The 18406-nt window shown below is 42.7% G+C and overlaps 1 protein-coding gene across 2 annotated transcripts in view; it reads left to right on the plus strand.

Annotated features, from left to right (window-relative positions):
- Positions 1-409: 409 nt before the first annotated feature.
- The window catches only part of ZBTB38 (zinc finger and BTB domain containing 38), a 185830-nt gene continuing 167833 nt past the window's right edge, over positions 410-18406 (plus strand). For both annotated transcript variants that reach the window (XM_078666391.1, XM_078666393.1), the window contains exon 1: positions 410-1689. The gene's annotated coding sequence lies outside the window, so the exon portion shown is untranslated. The remainder of the gene's footprint in view (positions 1690-18406) is intronic.

Raw genomic sequence — 18406 nt, forward strand, 5'->3', positions numbered from 1 at the left:
CGGTAACAGCATCAGGCGTTTTAGTCACGCACTTACGCTTAATATCTTCTGTTCTGCTGCGTAGGAGCGGGTGCTGCGCACCGCCTACGTCGTTTTAATCTTATTTAGGTCAATACATATTTGTCCTGCGTCTACAAAGATACAGCGAGTTAGAAACTGTTTGACATGGTAGTATCTTCAGATTGCATGCGTTTCCTTGTTGTAGGGCTGCAATTGTGTCTTGTAACATTAGTCCAGCAGCTCAGCTACAGTTTCTGCAGAGCGCGGATATTTTTAGCGAGCTTGTGGTGAAAGGGTGCAGCCTTAATGCAATTACACAGCTGAGCACGTGACCACAGCCCTGCCTGTGTGGTTTGTCAACATTGCTGAGAAACTGCATGTAATACATTTGCAATAAGGAATCAAACAATTCGAGCTGTATTTGGAAATGTGTTTCTTTCTTTCGGAGACTCGCGGTCTTTCTACCTTTTTTCACATGAAGGTCTCTGGCGTTTCAAATAAAACTGTGATGACTCAGGGTTTTGAAGCGACACGTAGCCAGGACCCTTGCGTATGACTTTACCCAGAACGGTTCCTCCGTTCGGCGAAAGGACTGTCGCATTCAGCGCGGAAGGGACAGCCATTTTGCAGCCGGCTCTGTTGAATCTTCTAAATGCCGAAAGACCGAGCCCGCGACGGAACCGTTTGGAGGGTGGGGTGTGTGTGAACGTTGTGTGTAGCTATCGGGTTTGTTTCTGTCTCTCTTCAATTGATGACGATTTTCCTTGTTTCCTCTGCCACTGAATCAAGCCACTAAGCTTGCTACGCAATGTCAGAACCTACAATAATCAGATACTACATTTAAGGTGAGCTCTCTGTTCCCCCTTCCCCCGGTAGTACAGCCTCTTGCTCCAACACACTTTAAAATGGCTGGCAGGATTCGTGTTGCTTCTGTCGTGTGCGTGCTTTGTGCAGGATTCCTTGTCAGCTGCCTAGTCTTTCGGTGGTGGTATGGTATGTAAATGCTCGGTGTGGCGTGAAGGAGTCGAAGCAGAGCGCTGCCTCCTCCCAGGCGCTGCCATACACACACCATCTCCAGGCTCAAGCCCTTCCTTGCATCTCATCACAAACGAACTACCGAGCCAGCATTTTAAGAAACAACATGATGGCTGTTTTCTTACGCTAGTTTGCTGTTCACTAGGGTTAAATAATTTATTCTGCATTGATAATTAATGTGGATCTCAGATTAAAACACTGGAAACGTATGTGTTGCACCTTCAGGTTGGGAGCAAGCGACATCTATTTTTAACCGTCAAGCGACACACATTGTGCAATGGGCTCTGGCGGTTGAGCTTATATTTTAGGTAATGATGTCAATGGCCTGATTTTCAGCAAACGCGCAAGGGCCCTTGCGTCGCTCGCCAGCGGTACGCCTTGAACCCTTAGAGGACACCACACTGGATGCGCAGTCAGGACTGTTCACAAGAGTGAGTCTTTTTTTTACCTCCCTCCCCAATCCTTTCCTCTATTGATAAATTCAGTTTTCATGAACGCAGTGCCGTCTACTTCCCATCTCGCTTTGACGACCGCAGCCTCTGAGCAAACTGTAAAGGGGAAGGCTGAGATGTCAGTTGGTTTACTGCGCAGTACACACAAGGATTGTGTAGATGTGCTGCGCGTGCACCGCGTTAAGGGGTGAGCAGTTGCGAGGTAGGTTGGATTTTATGTGTTTTAACTACCGTACATTGAATGCTGCAACAGCTTAGCTTGGGTTGAGTATTTATTATTCTTCTCTAAAATGACTGGCTTTTTCCCTCGAACTGCTTCCCACATTGGATATCAGTAGCCTCACAGACTCACTGGATATCAGTACCCGCATAGACGCCTGAGTATCTTTCGCTAAATCTAGCCTGAGAACCCAAAGGAAAGGGGGGGGGGGTGTCACAGTTTTCAAAATGAATCATAGAAAATGCTGGAGCTTATTGTAAAAAGAGCTAAATATATTAATAGAGGAGCCCTGTGGCCATAGTGTAAAAAGCTGTTAGGCATTACTGCACACTTTGTTTCTTAATTTGGAAATGTCGTTTATCCTGCCTTTCTAGAGCGCTACGTGGAAACCTGTTTGCATTAACAGCTGCTCCCTTCGTGCCTTGTTCGACACACAAATACAGCCATTAATTTGTATCAGCTGATTCCTTATTCTAAGGGGTTTGATGGGTTTGTAAGGCCTTGTCGGTGCCAACTTGACACATTAAACTACTGAGAATTTCTCATCATTTAATGCTACATTGGTGAGAGAATGGAATAGAATTAAGAAGCCAACTGAAAGCAAACCGTTCTTTAAACATTTAAGTAAAGCCAATCCCTTTTGTATCACATCATTATTTTGAAGCATTTTTGTAATAATACTGGGCCGCAACCAGTTTCCATGGCAACCTGATCTTGCAAAAAGGTAAAATAACATAGATGCAAAGACAGTACACCCCCTACCGTAAGCTCGCAACAGACATTTAAAAATATAATTGAATAGATTTTTGAATGGAGATTACTTTTTTATTTACGATGTAGTAGATGATAAACAAAAAGATATAATCTTTAGAAATGCATGCATGAAATTTGCTCAGGCTCAAGAGCCACTGACAGAGTTTGCGCTACAAAGGAAGCGGGTTTATGTAGATTCAAATGTAGTACATAGGTTTCTCCGTTTGCGAAAATGTCATTCAGCATGCCTTGTGAACAACCTGTGTGTCTTAGTAGTGGACCAGGGGATCTCCAAAGACAAGGATCATGAGTTCATCTACAGCCTGGTCAAGGAAGTTACAGTACTTGGAAATAAAAAAGAAAGTGAATTGTTCACAGACTCGCAACTTCTAACATGATCTTAGCAATGCTTTCTATAAACAAGAAATACAGAGCGTTCAACCCAGCATTCTTTTCTAAAATAAGACTATCACATACAAATTGATAAGTTTAAGTAAATACTTTATATGCCTTATAGGATGCATTTCTGTCAATCGCAAACACTGCGTGGAATGATGTTCACGCTGAGCCGCTTAGTCACCCCGCCCAGTTCACTAAAATAAGGATTTGGTGTCAATGCGTGATTGTGAAAAGGAAAAAAACTCACACGGTTGAGATATTATTGCACTGGCAGCCATTTTACATCACTGCCCTAGTCTTTAAAATGGCTGCAGTACATGATTAGCACCTGCAGAGAGCTTACATGTTTGAAGAGAAAGGATAAAAAAAAACTTGTATCGTACTTTGGTAGCCATTTTCTTAATATGTAAGCTATATGACAATGGAAAAGTGATCACTAAAAGGCGTACTTCCTTGCAGATTTGTAGCCGGCATTGAATTACAACGCTATAAAAAATGTTATTCTTTTTGAGCAAAGTATAAATATTGCTTACTGAAAATATAAATCCATACCAGAAATTAAATTTAAATGAAAAATATATTGTTTTAGAATACAGCTTCACAAACCAGTTGTAATGTCCATGCAACACTGTCTTGCATATGATGAAGCAAGGAATTTACTTACTTTCACCACAATTTCCTATGGGAGGTTTGTACGTCACACTGGCCTTCTTACTTATGCACGGATGCGTACAAATAGCTTTGCTAAATGTTCAATTACTTGCAGTTGCTTCAGATATTTAAAAAAATGTGCACAATGCATGTTGTTTTATGTGAAACTGCTGACCTTGAAAAATTGCCACATTACATTTGTTTTTCATGCTCTGCTGTAGTTGCGTCATGGCAGCTGTTTTCAGTAAATACATATTGATTTTGGAATCCCTTCTTGTTCACTTAATCGGTTCTCACAGTTATTTAGCAGGTAAATGTGAGTGGACTTCCCGTGTTGGTGCACTGAAATTTCCCGACACTGTTATCAAATTCTGCAATACCTAAACAATTAGCTATATGTTACAAACTGCAGTGAATTACTGCAATACAGTATAAATACTTTTTCTGAACGTCTTTAAGGATTACACAGTCACATAAAATAAATGAAACGGACAAGGTAAAGTTACAGATATTTAGAATTGCACAACTCAATGACGATTTCACAAATGGCTTCATGCTTGTAGCTGGTTGGGAGGGTCTGCAAAGTATTTTTAAAAGTTCAGTTAAGGGACTCATCAAAGCTTGCTCTTACTTCATTAAATATCAGGTACACCGAAAAATAACTCGGTGATGCGTCTGATGAGAATACGTGGAGGAAAAAATGGTTAAATAAGCACCAGCTAATGATGCCTATACTCTAGCACTTCAACAGAGCTTTAACCAGTCTTGCGGCTTTGTCGAAGAGATGCAGCATGCAAAGACGGTGACTTGTGCTAATTTAACAATTTGTACAATATAACCTACTTGTATCAGCCAATGATTATGTGACGCTATATTTTAATATCTTGGGTTTCATAAAAGAAGGATTCTAGATCAATGTATCTTAGCTTTTTATTATACTTTTTATTTTGATCAATCTTACTATTTCCCTGTTTAGGCATTCTGGCGAAGAGCCTACATATTGCTGTCTAGTGTCCGAAATGTAAATTACGTCAACCCACATACACTGGAAGGAAGGGGGGCAACATCAGAATACTTTGAAAATAAAAGCATTCTTTAACTAAATAGTGTAAGGAACCAAAATAGCCAAAAGCATTGTGCGGCACCATGTAGATACACTACACTGCAAAGGCAGATGTTTGCTTTGAAATTACAAAAGTAAAAATGCATAGGTTGATGACTGCACGTTCCTTAAGACGGCCAACCAGTGTAGAGAAAAATAAAACTTCTCTTTACCCAGTCTTGCATCTCGAAAAATCACCAGCGATAAGAGTTCCAGGATGCTCTTAGTTTGATGGTGTTTGCCTAGGATTTGATACATATTGTGATTTCATTCACTGGATAGGCCCTTAAAATATAAAGGGACTGACAAGCTTTCTCTGTGAGTATGACTTACAAGTGAGCTGCATGCACTTTACTCAAACCAAAAGCATCTTTTTAAATTACAGACAAAAGCTGTTGCAGCTCAAAATCATATCTAGAACTTGGTGCACTCCGAAATTGTTGTTCAGCTTTGACTCCTCCCTGAGTTCTGTCTGCCGCAGATGTACATTTCCTAGGCCAGCTTTATCCAGGTCAGCTAGTACCGTTCTTCTGGGCCGGACCGGGCATCGGGCGTTTCCCTGGGAGACTGGAAGGGTGGGGGCCGGTTTTGCAGTGGTGGGGGCCAGTTTTGTTACCGTAGACAGGTTTTCCAGCCGTGCTTCAATATCGGCCCCTTCGCACTTGCCCCCCTCGTTCCCTCGGGGGCTGGGCCGACAAAATTGCCAGGGGTGCTTTGAGTTCCCAGTCCGGCCCTGCTGCTCTTATATGTAGAACCTCTAGAAAGAAACTATTTAGTCAGCCGAAATTCCAGACGTACCAGACACTTAACAGCCATACTGCTACTGGTGAAACGTTGTATGGTGATGACGTGGCTTAGAGGCCCACCTCCGAAGCCACGTGACCACGCTGTGCGGTGCTCTGTAATGACAACACTGAAGTATATTCTTCTCTTTAATGCTCTACAGCACGTCCTCCGATATCTGGGGTTCCTTGTGCGCCTTCATTCTAAAGGGGTCACAGAGACCCATGGAAACCTGCTATAGCTAGTTTTCAAATTCATAGGCCTTATCCTACAGCCTGTTGCACGATCATACCTACCCTATTATCAGAAATTATACCGGGAGCTATTAGATTGGATGGCTGTGCAAAACAAAATTGAGGACATTATGTTGTTGGCTTGATTGTTGGGGTAGAGTGTTGGGGTAGAGGATGCCTATACAATTTGCTAATGGTAGTTGCATGTTCCTATATTGATAGTACTTGACAAGAATGCTTGTATTTTATTGACCAATATATACGCCTGGCTCTCTGATCCACTATTATAAGAGTGTTCTTTATTCCTTGTTTGAAAAATAAACACAAGTTATAAAAAAAGATACTGTTTGGTGCAAGAATTGTGTATAACATTATAATGATGCTAAAAAAGGAAAACAAATGTCAACAATCCTCGCTGAGCATCTTAATCAAAGTATCAATACTTTGGTGTTCTTCCGGTTTTTCTCAGTGACACATGTTTTAGTGAAGTGAAAGGCATGGGTATTGGGTTCAGACAATGGATGAATAATGTTGTCTTACAAATAGATTAATACTTTGCTACTATGAATGTAAACAAATTATCAAGACACTGACTCATTTTAGTCTTCAGCTAATCTGCTAGCCATTCATGTGTGCAAACGTAAATAGTTATTTAAATCTTCAAAAACCTTAAATTATGAATATTCAAATGCCTTATTTCAATTCCACTGCGTTTTCTTGAAGAATTGATTCACAATGATTAAAAGTGTAAATTATAATGCTTGTACAGATGGGCTTAAAATAAAAAAAATTGTGCTAATCCTGATTGGGCTACTACTTTCACCGTCTGTCCTTAACGGGTATGGCTAAGTTGAAAGAACAAAATATTAATTTTAATTGTTTATTTAACAGGTTTGGTATTATATATCGACACAGTAGTTTAAACCGTTGGTATAAGGTATTTTCATTAAGTTATCAGTTGTACTGTAATGTACTTTTATCACGTTAGATCTTATGTTATTTCACATGTTGTTTAATGTACCTACATTTAATATGCATTTGTTGTAAATATTTTCTGGTACGAACAAAAAAAATTGATGGACAAAAGTTTTACTCCTTCTCAGTTGTAAAGGTCTGCTTTTGGTATTACAGCTCTAAAGCAAAATATTTGTAGATGCTTTCATTTGTTCATATCAGGGTACACCTTGGCTGTCTCCAGATAGATCATCAGCATCATTTAGGACTGCCTTTCTGTGAAACTAAGCGAAAAACTACCTGGGCTACACTGATACAATGGCATTATTTATCCTAAATATAGATTTCCCTATTTGCCATTCTGTGCATGCATGATGTCCCGATGTGGCAGAAAGGCAGCCTAATGGAGCTTTACAGACATGTTATAGAAACAAAAAAATAAATATTTATATTAAAATATCTAGAAATATTTTAAATATCTAGAAGTGTTCATATTTATGACAGTCTCTTTAAATTGGCACTAAAATATTAAGGGACTTCGTGAAGCTGGAAGACGGGTCTGTTTGCCACAGGAACATATGTGGCCTCACTTTAGAAAGGTAGGTTGGACTCCTGTCAGCAGTACTTGGTAATTTTCACCGATGGCTAATACCATCCATTACAGAAGGAAGAAATAATGTCTGGCAGAATACTACCAGAATTGTGTTACCACCACCATTTGTAGTGACAAAAAACCCCAGCCCGGAACTGATGGGATTAATTGCCCAAATTCAGATCAGTTCTACAGTGGCCTTAAAATGGGTAAACTCCCAAAGCATGAAGTTTTGGTTATGACTGGTCACTGAACATTAATATATCATCAACGAAAAAAAGGGGGGGGGGACTTATAGGTCCAGCATACAAGCCCCTAAAATATCAATATCAACCAGGTATGCACTTCCTTTGAGAGGGGGGACCAAGAGAATCTGGGACTAGTTGAGAGAGGGTAGGTCATTTGTCAGAATCGCTGCATTTAAACTGACGCTAAATATGAGTTTTCCTTCTACCATAACTTGAGGAGGTCAGAAACCCTCCCTACTTGGGTTGGTATTTTTTTAAAGGTACACCAACCTTTGGTTTTTAGTGATTGGTCTACCCCTACTATGAATGAATGAATGAATGATATTTATTGTTTGGTTACTGAAAACCATTACATAAAACCAAAATACAAGATAACAACATTACAAAAGTTAAAATCAAGAACATTTCAAAAGTTCAGATTATCTAGTTCATGGGCCGGCAGGAGACTCCATGCTCCGATCAGTAGAAGTCATCAACATTGCCCGTGCTTGAAAGATGAACTTTCCAAAGGCCGCCATATGCTTTACCGTGGACAGGGTATAAAGATGGATAATCCCCTCCTTTGCGGTACGTAAGCCCGATTGTCCTAGGAATGGCCTGAGATAAAGACCGCGGGCCAGGCGCAGGGCCGGGCAGCAGAAAAGGAGGTGGGCCAAAGACTCACGTTTATACATGCAAAGCCTACATTCCCGGACTCCTGAGCTGGCCTGACCGCAAGAGTATAGTTCTTTGAGGGGCAATGGGTGTAATCTGTAAGCCAAGATCTTGTGAAGAGCGGCACGGCCCACGGACTGCGTGAGATGATGTTTAGAGGTATGTAAATGTAAATGTAAATGTATAGGCATTTATATAGCGCACTACTTACCCGTAGGGTCCCAAGGCGCTTCGACCGCTGCGAAACCCTTCCTGGCTTCCCTGAGAGATGGTCCCTTAATGGGTATCTCCAGGGTGAGACCAGGCATCCCCGGCGGTCTGGTGGGGCCGTTAGTGAAGATGAGGCAAGCTAATGCCCAGAGTTGCCGAGTGTGATCGCTGATCAGCGTGGGCACCGAGGCGAGAGAATTATCGAGTCCGCTGACCCTGGTCCAGAAACCTGCCGCGCCGGGAATCGAACCCTGGTCCCGGGCCGTCCTCTGCTCTCGGGTCTGCCGCCTCTAACCAGTGAGCCACACTACTGCAGAGTGTGCACGGAACACAAGGTCTCATGCAGGTTTTTTCTTCCCGTGTAACAAAGGGGGTTTTGGCAAAAGCACAGTAAGGCTGTGCCTGATGCAGAATGAACAAAAGAATTGCCAGTACTGTGCGATTATTTATGCTTATTTAACAAGGTGTTGAGCGGAAAATTACTCAACCCAAAGACCACTATTTCAGTCTAGAATCTTTATGAAAAATAATTTATTTCATTAGTTTTTAGTTAGCTTTTTTCTTTTTTCTTTCTCATAAACAAAAATCAACCAGTCAATTTGAACAAGAAGTTAATTTCAGATAGACTCAACATGTAAAAACACTTGTTTAAAGGTTCATTTCAATACAATAAACAAAAAACCAAAGACAATAGGGTATAAAAACCCAAATCACAATTCACCAATACAACATGAAAAATGACGCTTTTAGACAACGATTAGACAATAGACAACATATAGAAGTGATGGGGCTAATAAAGCCTCTATTTAAATTCAAATTGTTCAAGATAGGACCTATTGCAGAATCTCTGCTCTAATCTAGAATCGGCCTATACATCTAAATGAAAACGTGCCAGATTAGACATATCTTTTTACATATACGACCACACACTATGTTTATATTTTGCAGATTTTCAAAAGAAGGTTGGTCGCAGAAACAGAATAAATCAGAATTAATGAGGAGAGGGGGTCGACGCGTTTCGAATCTCTGCTTAAGTTAAGAGATTCTCTTCAGGACCGACAGACATGATCTGAAAAACATAAATAAACAGACACTCCGTCGAAACCACACATGAGAGACCTTCAACTCACATACTGATCAGCGCAATTTTGTATCATACCTGTGTTTACTTGTAACAGTGTTCAAATCCTAAAGTCTGAAACGGAAGAAATGGGCCATTCTTAGTAATTGCAGTCATTTTTAACAATGGGGTTCAGGCATTGTGGGCACAACGGGTTCGAAGTGGAAGCAACTTACATGATTGATGTTTGCGATAGTCCAAAGATAAGTTTGAAGGGCCAGTGGGGAGTTTAACCCGACTTGTAACTCGATCTGATAACAACTCCTGAAAATGACAAACGAGTACGTGATTAGCAGGGCGTATAGGACGCCAGATCGATAGATCACGTTTCAACAAGAAGAAAGTCCAATGTGCTTATTGAATTAGCGACTGCTTAAAACAGATGGTTAGTCCAAGTGTATTCCAAAGATTACAACCGGCGGCATTCATGCGGGGGGTTGTAAACAGGTTATCGGGTTTGTAACAGAAATGACAACGGGCGGGGCCCGTGCGGGAAACCGTGTAAACGAGTTCTAACAGAAATGACAAAGGGCAAAACCCGTGCGGGAAACCGTGTGATAGGGCATTGAAGAGGGGCGAGCGCGGCGTCGTTTACCTTCAATGGTTGCTCTGTCCTCCTTTAATCACTCCTCGCTCGCAGGGAAGACGCCGTCTAGTTTGGCAAATTCAATTCCATGTTGGTCCGGAAGTGGTTATGAAGTCGGCAAGGTGTTCATGGGAAATGTAGTCCCTGTTAGGTTTTTTGTAGTTCCTTTAATGCGAAAGTGCTTCGCGGCTTCATATTGGGAATTATAGTTGGCCAAAGGTTGATGTGCGCAACGGGCGCCCGATGTTTGATTTAAATTTAATAAAAAATGTAATGGAAAAATGTGAGTGTTCTGTTTCCCATTGACAATGTTTGTTGTTGTAAACTCAATCATGGGAGTTGTGGTTCTGGATCCCAGAACTACAAACCGGAGGGAATTTTTTATTTTTTTTTAATTTATTTTTTTTGTGTGCAAATTTTCTCTTGTTGCAACAGGGGCTCGTTAGGGAATCAGGATGCCTCTCCAGAAGAAGGGACTGGGTAGCCCTATGTAGAATGTACAGGTTACCTCACAGGTGGTACAGTTCGGACATCTCATTCAGGCCTGTAATGGTGGTGTTAAACTTAAGGATTAGCATCGCTTCTCTCTGTCTTAGCTTGGCCTCTAAATCTCCACCTCGTGGATCTGGTTCTACTTTAGATATAATTGTCCATTTGAAATCCTCATCCCCATGAGATTCATCAATCCAGTGCTGGACTAGTGGAGCTGTTAGTACTTTCTTTTTTATACGAGATTTATGTTGTGACATTCTTTGTCTAGCTTCTTGATTCGTTTTTCCAATATATAGCTTGTTGCAAGTGCAGGTGATGGCATACACTATATTCCGTGTTTTGCAGTTGGTAAACTGGTCATGTTTCCATGACACGCCATCATGTTGGAAAAGGTCGCCTTCGATGGTTGAATTGCAACATAGACAAGTGCCACATTTGTGATGGCCTGTGATTGGAGGTAGGCTTACATAGTCTCGTAGAGTTATTGTCTTAGGTTTAGGTACAGCCGCTCTCACGATCTGATTGGCTATACTTGTGTCTTTTTTGAAAGCGAAAAGTGGCACTTCTTTTAGCTGTTCGTTGATTTCTTTAACTAAATGCCAGTTTTGATGGATTATCTTTTTCAAAAAATTGGATGCAGGAGAGAAGGTTGACACACAAACCATCCGGTTTAGTTGCTTCTTCTCTTTCTTTTGAAGAAGTTCTTCACGTGGTGTCCACCACGCTCGTTTTATTGCTTGTTTCAGCAATTTGGCTGGGTATCCGCGATCTAATAGTCTCTCTTTCAGAATATTAGCATGTGACAGATATTCATCCTTGAAAGTGCAATTTCTCCGTATTCGGAGGAATTGCCCTATTGGTAGATTTTGTTTTAGGTTTCTCGGATGATTGCTGGAATAGTCCAAAGCCTTGTTTCGGTCAGATTTCTTCCGATATAAGGTTGTTACTAGTTGACCGTTTGAGCAATAGATTTCAACATCTAAGAAAGAGAGACGTGTTCTAGATGACTCAAGGCTAAATTTAATGTCTCTTGTTCTCTCATTGAGCCATGTGTGAAACAGTTCAAGTTGTTCCTTATTCCCAGTCCATGTGAAGAACACAACTCCCATGATTGAGTTTACAACAACAAACATTGTCAATGGGAAACAGAACACTCACATTTTTCCATTACATTTTTTATTAAATTTAAATCAAACATCGGGCGCCCGTTGCGCACATCAACCTTTGGCCAACTATAATTCCCAATATGAAGCCGCGAAGCACTTTCGCATTAAAGGAACTACAAAAAACCTAACAGGGACTACATTTCCCATGAACACCTTGCCGACTTCATAACCACTTCCGGACCAACATGGAATTGAATTTGCCAAACTAGACGGCGTCTTCCCTGCGAGCGAGGAGTGATTAAAGGAGGACAGAGCAACCATTGAAGGTAAACGACGCCGCGCTCGCCCCTCTTCAATGCCCTATCACACGGTTTCCCGCACGGGTTTTGCCCTTTGTCATTTCTGTTAGAACTCGTTTACACGGTTTCCCGCACGGGCCCCGCCCGTTGTCATTTCTGTTACAAACCCGATAACCTGTTTACAACCCCCTGCATGAATGCCGCCGGTTGTAATCTTTGGAATACACTTGGACTAACCATCTGTTTTAAGCAGTCGCTAATTCAATAAGCACATTGGACTTTCTTCTTGTTGAAACGTGATCTATCGATCTGGCGTCCTATACGCCCTGCTAATCACGTACTCGTTTGTCATTTTCAGGAGTTGTTATCAGATCGAGTTACAAGTCGGGTTAAACTCCCCACTGGCCCTTCAAACTTATCTTTGGACTATCGCAAACATCAATCATGTAAGTTGCTTCCACTTCGAACCCGTTGTGCCCACAATGCCTGAACCCCATTGTTAAAAATGACTGCAATTACTAAGAATGGCCCATTTCTTCCGTTTCAGACTTTAGGATTTGAACACTGCTACAAGTAAACACAGGTATGATACAAAATTGCGCTGATCAGTATGTGAGTTGAAGGTCTCTCATGTGTGGTTTCGACTGAGTGTCTGTTTATTTATGTTTTTCAGATCATGTCTGTCGGTCCTGAAGAGAATCTCTTAACTTAAGCAGAGATTCGAAACGCGTCGACCCCCTCTCCTCATTAATTCTGATTTATTCTGTTTCTGCGACCAACCTTCTTTTGAAAATCTGCAAAATATAAACATAGTGTGTGGTCGTATATGTAAAAAGATATGTCTAATCTGGCACGTTTTCATTTAGATGTATAGGCCGATTCTAGATTAGAGCAGAGATTCTGCAATAGGTCCTATCTTGAACAATTTGAATTTAAATAGAGGCTTTATTAGCCCCATCACTTCTATATGTTGTCTATTGTCTAATCGTTGTCTAAAAGCGTCATTTTTCATGTTGTATTGGTGAATTGTGATTTGGGTTTTTATACCCTATTGTCTTTGGTTTTTTGTTTATTGTATTGAAATGAACCTTTAAACAAGTGTTTTTACATGTTGAGTCTATCTGAAATTAACTTCTTGTTCAAATTGACTGGTTGATTTTTGTTTATGAGAAAGAAAAAAGAAAAAAGCTAACTAAAAACGAATGAAATAAATTATTTTTCATAAAGATTCTAGACTGAAATAGTGGTCTTTGGGTTGAGTAATTTTCCGCTCAACACCTTGTTAAATAAGCATAAATAATCGCACAGTACTGGCAATTCTTTTGTTCATTCTTCGGTTTTTTCTTCCCAGCAGCTCCAGATCAAGTTCCCGTGACCTCGCACGCACTTGTTTTTTAATAGCATTTTTAATGGCAGAATATTTGACGTGTTCAGGATTCCATGAATCTATTGCGAGATTGAGATGGACCTTAGCCTCTTCGAGGATGGCCGACCAGGGGTTCCCTGGCTCCCTGAAGATACCTTTCAAAACTGCCTTTAGTGTGTTCTCCTGTGCCGCCGTTGTTAAAAAGTAATATTTACTTAAGGCGGCCAGCTCTTCCAGTTCTTGCCGGTTAAGTGAGAACTCCAGGCGAACAAGGGTGTTTCTGGTGCACCTTGGAACATGGAAAAGTTTCTTATATGCTCTACAGTGGATTTTTTCTAATTCATTACTTAGTTTGCCCGGAAATGCCTGCAAAGCATAGTTGAGTGCCGGCATGAGCTTGGCTTTAAGTACTCTGTTAATGGCCGTGGTGGACGGACTGTGTAAGGAGGCTTGCAGCTTACAGATGGCATAGGTGATGGATTTACCTTTAGCCTGGATTGACTTAAGATGGGCGCCTGCGCGCCCTGATTCCTGAAAACAAATGCCCAAATAGGTGTACCGCTGCGTGCTTTCCAGCAGGAGATTGCCTAGCCTCCATTTTAAAGATGTTTTCCTTGGGTAATGTCCAAAAATAATTACTTTAGACTTGGTTGGGTTTGCTACAAGCCTGTTTTTGTCATTGTATATGGCGAGTGCCGTCAACATCTTTTGTAGCCCCATTCTCGTGTGGTCCAGAAGGACCAAGTCATCGGCATATTGCATAAAGTAAATTTTGAACTCACCAATCTTTGGAGTAGCCAAGGCGGCCCCAGTCAAGGCCTTCTCCATATCCGCTGTGTATAAGTTGAATAATAATGGGGCTAGCACACACCCTTGTTTTAGGCCTCTGTCTGTGTTGATCTTGGCAGATGCGTGGTCCCTCGAAAGTTTGATTCGCACCCATGTTTTTTGGTAAAGGGACTATCGCTCTTAACAGAACCGGGTTAATGTTCCATTGGGCCAACTTGTGCCACAGGATTGCGCGGTCTACCCCATCAAACGCCGCCGAATAATCAATAAAGCAGGCAAAGAGGGGAAGACTTTTACGTGTCCGTGCGCGATGCGCCAGGAAAGAAAGTGCGGTGATGTTATCAACTGTGGCAGACCCAGGTCTGAATCCCGTTTGGCAGAATGGAAGGATGCCTTCAGCGCTTGACCATACAGAAAAGGGGGTGGTGATGAAACCAGTCTGCAAGGTCCCTCAAGATGGCGCTAGCCAACAAGGCAATCATACGATAGTTGGAAGGTTCAGATTTTGGGCCTTTTTTATGGATAGGCTGTAAAAGCGAGCCTCTCCATGAATCTGGTACGTCCCCCTGGAGCCAGCATTCAGAGTACAGATGGGTCAGATTTTTGGACCAAAAGTCGATGTTAGCCTTGAATAAGTGTCCGGGGAGTCCATTAGGACCTGGAGCGGCATTTTGTCTGATGTTTTTTATGATTTAACAACAAGCAATATTCCCGGTGGGGCCGTCTTCTCGATGAACAGGTCTAGGTTGTCTCCAGCAGTGGAAGTTTCATTGTGCATGTGAGCAGAGCCATCATTAGTATAGAGTGCTCCAACATGGGCGACCCAGATGGAGGCTTCAAGGGAATTTTCTCTATGGTATGGGCCTCGGCCCAAATTGCATATATACTTCCAAAACTCCTGTGATTTTCCCGGGCTCAGCAAGTTGAAGATTATTAACCATTGAGCTTCACAATGGGCACGTTTTGCTGCCCAGACCTTCTTAGCATGGCTTTTTTTGGCTTCTTGTAATTGGTGCTTGTTTTGACTCGTACCGATTTTATGGGAGAGTTTGCGTTGCTTGTTTAGTTCTTTGGCGCTTATTTTGATTTCAATATTGTGACCATATGTGGGTAAAGGGCGCCTGTGCGATGTACTGTTCGAGCTCCCGCGAAGGATCACCGCCAGAGTCTCTGTTATGGCGTTCCAGGTTTCTATGGCGCCCTTTTTATGTTCGCTCGGAGGCCATCCTGTCCACTGATTTGCCCAACTGTTAAATCCATTAATTGCGGTCTGTTCCCATTTGATCCTTCTAGGCAGCTTTATTAGTTCTTCTCCATCGGCTTCTCCGTTGAATTCAAGCTTATACCGATGGTCCGCTGTGAGGTTCAAAGTGACGGTTAGGGCAGCGTGGTCGCTATCACTACGTGAATGCACTGAAAAATTTGACATTAAAAGTTGGAGTTTGCCACTTAGGATTATATAGTCGACCGTGGTTTGGTTGTTAAATGTGGGACCGACAATCAGCCCTGGGCTGTTCTTTAGAAGGACTGAGTGCGCCGTCGCCAGATTGTAGGTTTTTAGTAGGTCATTCAAAGCGTCGGTGGCCCCGACCTGGAGCCTGCGTGTGGTTGATACCCCAATGTTATGAATGTTAAAATCACCAAGGATAATACATTCAAGGGCCGCGAATTGAAGTAGTAAGCGCTCGATGTGTCGTGTCAGCGTAGTCGTATTGGGTGAGAGCCCATGAGGGTTATGATAAATATTGATTAATAGAAGTGAAAAATTGCTATTTGTTAGGCGACAGCCTTTCAGGATGCCTGCCTGGATGGTGTCCGGCAGGTTGGGTATTTCTGCAAATTCCAGATTGAGTGAGTGTTTTATATAAACGCATATCCCGCCCGAAGGTCTACCTAAAATGCTGAACTTTTTTGCGGGTTTTCCATACTCAGCCTATCCTCTCAGGGAGAGGGGATGGATTTGCCAGGTTTCTTGTGTGCAAATTATGTCTGCTTCCTCCATAAATGACACCGCAGTTTGCTTGAGAAGCAACCTCTTGAGCCCAGCGACGTTCCAAGACATGATTTTCAAACTCCTCGGAGACCATTCCTTCTCAGGGGGCTTTAGGTGCATATTTATCGAGCGTCGATAAAATTGGCCCCAGGCATTAAGGCAATGACCATTAGGTCTTGGAATTTAAAGCGAGCGACAGCCAGGACCAGTCTTTATTCGCATGTCCCAGTGTTGCGCATGTGCGTGTGCCATGGGTTGGATTCGTGGTTATCTTTATAGGAGTTCTAATGGGTTGACCAGGGTTTGAGCCGCCTTTAGACCCCTGGAGGATAGGAGCCATTTTTGGTGCATGGAAGGGGAGCGCATGCGAACGTGGAAGCTCTCCCACTAGTTGTGCCATGTTTCCCATCTGGGGCTGTGCAGACTGTGTTTTTAGTATGAGAGGATATTTTTGTAACCGCTTGGGTTTTATCTTTATACCCTAGCTTTCCAGTAGCTTATGCTGGCTTTTCAAGGCCTCTGCCATGGCCGAGTTCGTGAAGATTAGCTCTGTGGTTTCGTTTTTCTCTTCCGCGTCCGGCGATAGGAAGGAGATGGTTTCGATGTCAGTAGTTTTTATTCCCTCCAGCCCTGGGATGTTTGCACAGAGTTTCAAAAGGTTGCTGCAGTTGAGAACGTCCCACCTCCCCTGCGAGACATATTCTGGATACAGGCTGATTTCCCGATCCTGGGATTGGGCATGATTTAAGTAAGCAACGTAGTTCGCTGCCTGACCACCTGTTTGTGGTGCCAGTGAAAATCCAGATGGGAGGGCACTTGCCTGCCCTTTTGGCCCCATAGCTCGTTGAGGGGCCACCGTAAGTGGGAAACTGGGAGGGCAATTATTAAATGAAATATTTTCGATATTCTTGGTGTCAAAGGCGGCCCGTGACCCATGAGCCGCACCATGCGTCGTCAACGTTAATGGGACGGTGACTAGAGGGTAATTTAAACGAGCATCATATTCAATGGAACGAGTTTGAGTCGCTTCCGGGGTATGTTGACCTGGTGAATTGTTTGCTCGGCATATTAATGGAACTGGTGAGGCTGGCCTGGGGGCTACCAGAGAGGCAACCGGCCTTGGAATTATTTCTGCATCAGTCAAATGAAGAACTTCGTGCTTTGGTTCCAAGCTTTCTGATGTTATGAGGGTAACATCTGGTACAGACGTTTCCGGTGTCTATGTTTGGCCTTGCGTCTGATTGCCGGGACAAAGCCATTCCCGTATGGATTTATTTTTGTTCGCCTTGTTCAATTTTTAAAAAATGTTCTTGTTTTTTCTCGATAGATTCTTTTGGGGGTCTAGGCTGGTCAAGGTGGGAATCTGCTCCCGGTCGTGAATTATTGTTATGGTCGGTGAGGCCTCTACGGTATTTGCGTTAATGACCGAGGGGAGCCCCGCCCTAGCAAATTTGTTTTCATTATTTTCATTCGTTTCTGTTCTGTCTTTTGATGAGACTTTTATGCCTTCTTCCTTTAGGCGGGTCGGGCGCTGGTACCTTTACATTTGAGACCTTGTTCTTGCCAACTTCTATTTTAAGATCCTCAATTAGTGTGGTCATAATATGCGGAAGTTTTTCTAGATTTTTCAAAATAGGACCGCCACTACATGGTTCCGGCTTAAAATTTGTACTATCCTGTGCTCTGCGGATCAAGGAGTTCAATTGATCCAATTTAGCATCGACCCTAGAGATTAAATTTGCCACTGTTTGTAATATATATATCTGGGCATCAAGCTTATCGGCATGCATGATTGCGGCTCCAGTCATGGAAATTAGGGTCTCGTTGATCAATGTTAGGTGGTCTACAAACACTGGGGGGCTGTCCCCCCTTCTGCGTCTTGGGGATGCTGACTGAGATGTTTTGTCTTGACCAGGGAAACTCCAGTTCAACCGGATCGGAGACTGGGTGTGCCAGGCCGATAGTTCTGTGAATACTCCTCCTTCGTCCGGGCCTTTACTGTTACCAGACGCATCAAGTATATACTTTCCGTTTGCTGATGCACTGCGGCGTGGGGCGTTACGCGCATCAGCCGTTGGGGCCCCATTTGGGGACAAATTAAATTGAAGATTTTCTAGTGCTTGAGGGGACGGAGTTGTTGTTCTGGTGTGCTCGGGCCTCGAAACTGCCCTGTCGGCTGACTCTAACTTGAGCAGGTCACCCCCTTAAGCGTGATTATTGTTGGTGAAAGGGGTGGCCCTGGAGCCTGCTCCACTGTGGAGCTCAAGCACTGGCCCTGTCCGTCCTCAGGCGAATTTGTAGGCAATGTACCGCTCAGGGTCCTAAAGGGTGCTGCAGAACTTATTACCAGAGGGTGCAAGAAAGTTCTT

The sequence above is a fragment of the Lissotriton helveticus genome, chromosome 11 (assembly GCF_964261635.1).
Source record: "Lissotriton helveticus chromosome 11, aLisHel1.1, whole genome shotgun sequence".
Lineage (NCBI taxonomy): Eukaryota > Metazoa > Chordata > Amphibia > Caudata > Salamandridae > Lissotriton > Lissotriton helveticus.